Raw genomic sequence first — 4,825 nt, 5'->3', positions numbered from 1 at the left:
TTGTAAGACCATCCCAGCTCCAGAGCTCCCTATGGAATTTTTAAATAGCTGGCGTTGGTATGAGTTTCCTAAAATTGGAGATACAACTAAATGAAACATGTTAGATTAAACACATTAATTTATGTCTGTTCCTTCCTGAAATCCTATTAAAATGATACCAAAGGAATTAAAAAATATTAAAAAGCATACAAAGAAAAAACATAAAGAATAAAAGAGAAGATTATGATTGACTAAAAAACCAATATTTTAAATGCTGGAAAGCTGATGTATGAGTGGTAAATGAATTATCAGACTACAGAAATCTCAAATCTAAGCCTGCTGATTGGAAAGTCAAGAAGAACCAAGCTAGTTTGCCCTGTGGATGCCTGGGAAGGTAAAGAGTTGGTAGTATCAGGTACCTCAAGGCACAAGATATAGGACTGGATGGGAAAAGGAAGATCAAATGAAAGTCTTGAAAGTATCAGACCACCAGATCACCTTCCTGAGCGCACATGGTCACCCTTCTCCAGCCCATGAAGAAGACTGAGTAAAATTTTCTTATTATAGATGTTGAGTCAGACAAAGTCTGATTGGAGGAATACTGAACACACCCAGGGTGGCTGTGGTGGGGCACACTGCAACCACAGGAATTAAGTGAAAGACTTCCTACTGGACTGTGAGATCCTTACACCATACTTTCCCTCCCTGGTTCCCAGAATGCTCTTAGCTAGATGAGTTCCCCAGTCAAAAGATTGGAAAATTGCTTTCTGGGAAACTGACTAGCCAAAGAAAAAAGTCCTATATGCTGAATTAGGGGTCCTCAATGAAACTTCTGGGTTTAATTTGATCATACTGTGATAAAGCACGACCAGCTGTCAAAATTACTCATGCCTATGGAGCTTCCAATCATCAGTTTAGTGCCTTGTTCTTAAATGTGAAGAGATAGACAAAAATCGTCTAACTTTCAAGGAAGCCTCTATAAGAGAGAGATGGAGGGAAGGAGGAGGAGGAATAAAGTCAGAAGAAAAGGAGGCAATACAGATAACAGGCGCACACACACACACACACACACACAGGCTGCTATAGACTGAGTATTTGTGCCCTCCCCCAACACATGTTAAAACCTAATCCCCAGTGTAGTAGTATGTGGAAGTGAGGACTTTGGGAGGTAATCAGCTCATGAGGGTGGAGCCCTCATGAATGGGATTAGTGCCCTTATAAAAGAACTCAGAGACGTCTTCCACCATGTGAAGACACAGAGAGGAGACAGCCCCCTACAAACCAGAAGGAGGTCTGACCAGACATCAAATCTGCTGGTGCCTTGATCTTGGATTTTACAGGCTCCAGAACTGTGAGAAATAAATTTCTGTTGTGTATAAGCCACTCAGTCTATGGTATTTTGTCATAGCAGCCTGAATGAACTAAGACACACACACACACGTTAAAATCCTAGTGGAGGTTGTATTCATAAAATAAGAACAAGGGACTATAAAGGAATCAGATAGTAAGAAAGATCTCTTACAAATTTAAAAAAAGAAAGGTAACATAAATGAAAAGTCAAAAAGACAGACTGGAGTTAAATTCTAAAATATCTTCCAGAAAGTATAATGAAAATAATGGTGACAAATTAAAAAATGAATCCAGTAGTTATGACATTCAACCAATATGAGTTCCAGAGGAGAGAATAAAGAAAGGAGATGGAAGGAAATTATCACTATAAATGAACCTTGCCCAGATTCTTCAGTTTGAAAAGCTCATCTAGTTTCCAGCAAGAAATCTCATGTGCCCAACAAAGTATATCATCTGGATATTTCAAATGTCAAGGCCAAAGTGAACAGCCTTTAAAACTAAAAGATTCTATAAAGAAAGTTAAAAGTTATATATAAATGAACTAGAAATCACATGGCATTAAGTAGTGCTAAAACCTAGAACAGGGAGTGCAAATTATGGTCTGCTTTTGTAAATAAATTTTTCCTGGAACACAGACATTTATAAATTTTCTATGGCTGCTTAGAGCTACAATAGCAGAGTTAAGTAGTTTCAACAAAGGTCTTACACTCTACAAAGCCAATAAATTTAATATTTGGTTTTGTATAGAAAAAAATTAGTCAACACCTGAACTAGAAGACAACTGAGTAATGCCCTCAAAATTATAATTTGTTGCCCAGCCACACTGAAAAGCAATTATGAATGTAGAATAATGGTACTTTCAGACATGTAAAATCTTGAACATTTTACCACTCAAACACCCTTCCCAAAAAGCCACTAAAAAGAAAAGCTGAAGGGAATCCACAGAGAAACTCGTTTAAGCAAATTTTAGGGTGATATCTGTAGCTCAAGCAATGCAGTTTGAAGTAGGTAGATGAGGGATTTAGTAGGGATAGTCTAATGAATAAATAATATTGGTAGAACTTTGGATATATATATTTAGAAGAAGTTGGAATACTTGGGATGAATTGGTGTCAGGTATACATACATTTTAAAGCAAATGTAAAATATAAGGCAAGTATAGTTGCAGGGAAGCACAAGTTTGTACAAGAAAGAAAATGTAATAATAGCATACTTGGAAGATAAACTGTAAACTAAATGTGGCTGATCATAATAATTTGAACACTGAGTACTAATTTAATCCAAAAATGTGATTTCACTATATATGAAGGATGGGCTGAGGGAAGAGTTTATGTATGTGTGTGTGCTTGTGTGCAAAGAATGACACATTCTTCCTCTTCCACGTAAGAATTAACTAAGTGACAGCAGTATAGTCCTGTTATTTTAAAATATGGCTGTAGATAACCTAAGAAAAAGCTAAGAGAGATGAAAGTGGTGGCTTCTTACAAGTGAGAATCAGTAGTTGGCAAGGAGAATTGGGAGTGGGAAGACATGGTATGGAAGACGGCAGTTTTTCATTTTAAGTCTAGCATATTCTTTGTTTTGAAACTGTGAACCTCTATCACTTTCGTAAAAATGGAAGTTAAATCTTAATTTAAAAAGAGAGCTGAAGTCTAGCCTTTTACTAATTTGATCCTGTTTGAAATTCTTTAATTATCAGTTTTCATGTACAAAATCAGATGCTCATGGATGCTGAATTTTTTTCAGGGTAAAATGTCACCGAATGAAAAAATTTCCCCATTTTTATTGCACAAAGCTATTTCATAATGAAAGAAGAGATCAGAATCACCAAAAGTTTGAAAATAGTTTGCCTTCCTAGAAACAGGTCAAATATTCAAGGGAAAAGCAGTAAAAATGTAATTCCTTTCTAGCAGTTCCAACAATCTGTAATAAAGACAGTCACTGAGAAGACTTTTAGAATGTAAAACTAACTTTGAGGCAGATGGCTTAATGCCAGAAGAAAATTAGTAATCCATAATTATAAGATATGAAGATAAATATAAAAATAATTGATACAAAAATCTGCTCATTAGGCTGAAAGATTAACCTGACCTATAACTTGGGAATTTCAGCTACATTCCTAGACAGAGGACTGAATGCACAGTAGTAATAATAACTACTGCATCTTTTATGCAGGATTAATAATACACTTCCACTGGTGATCATGATTTATAACACAATGCATATTTTATAGCAGTTCAGTCACACATTTTTCCAAAAAAATTACTGTCTCCAGTGTGCTCTTGAAACTAGAACCCAAAGTTCACTAAGGTTCTCACTAAAATTCATGGTAACATAGCAGTGTTCTTGGAAAATTAAAAATATAATTAATTTGAAATGTCAAAGAAGAATAAAATTTCTGCATAAATTTCTAGAAATATAAGAAAATTATGAGAACTATTCAATTTCCAACATTTTCTCTCCCCAAATCTCGGAGAAAGCAATTAAAATAATAAAGAATAACATATTGTATATACGCAAAATAGTGGACAAGTATAGAATCCACAACAAACTGCAGAAAGGGAGTTATTTTGGAATTTGGTTGTTGAGATTCCTCAGACTTTTAAGAGTTACGTTCTACTGATTTTGTCTAATTTAAGATTGTTTTTGTAAAGTAGATGTGGTCTAACTGCCAATTACTATACTGAAGTTTCTGAGTAAATGACAGAAAATGATTGTTGAGCTCTTTATTCCTGGTTTTGAGCTTCTCCATACAATTCCCATTTACTCTCCTACTATAAAAAACTAGAGGGGAAGATAGGAAATTGCAATTCTGTTGCCACATCTTTCTTGCTCTTTTGTTTTAAAATTTATCCAAAATAGTTATTCAAAATAATTGTTTCTTAGGGAGATTTTTGGAGTGAAGTTGGAAAGGAGATTTAGACAGTGAAGAGAAGAAAAGCTCAACAAATGCCCAGCACAACCCCTCCACCCCTGTGTCTGCCTGACAACCCTCTTTTCCCAGAAGTAACCAGCCCAGCATACCAGTTCTTCTAGATGCAACCAGTGTCAGTAGTACTCCACTTTGACTGGGAGGCATGATGGCAGTCATAAGGTGGAGATTCATGTAAATTAATGGGCAATAGCTAATGTTTTGGTCTCATGTTTGGGAAATTAGGAGTATAATTGGAGAAGTAGTGACAAGAATTTCTGGAAGGAAAATGTAGATGAATCTCTCAAACTGAGTCCCCAAGTGCTCATCTATGTCTCCACTACAAAGGAAGTCCTTAAAAAATCAGGTGGATAGGATGTGCACACTGATTTTCAGTCACCATTTACCACTGCCATCCTAATGTCCATTCACTGAGCTCATAAAGAAAGTGGTCCTGTTGGTAGGATGAACACGGAGACCATCCTAGGACTCAAGAGCATTTACTTCTCACCAAGGCTGACCTGGCTGTTACCACTGAGAGTCCAATTTGCAAGAGAGCAGCTACTAACCTGGGGCTTTAATTTG

Source organism: Camelus bactrianus, chromosome 1 (genome assembly GCF_048773025.1).
Source record: "Camelus bactrianus isolate YW-2024 breed Bactrian camel chromosome 1, ASM4877302v1, whole genome shotgun sequence".
In the NCBI taxonomy this organism is placed as follows: domain Eukaryota; kingdom Metazoa; phylum Chordata; class Mammalia; order Artiodactyla; family Camelidae; genus Camelus; species Camelus bactrianus.
Note: the sequence above shows the minus strand (reverse complement) of the source record.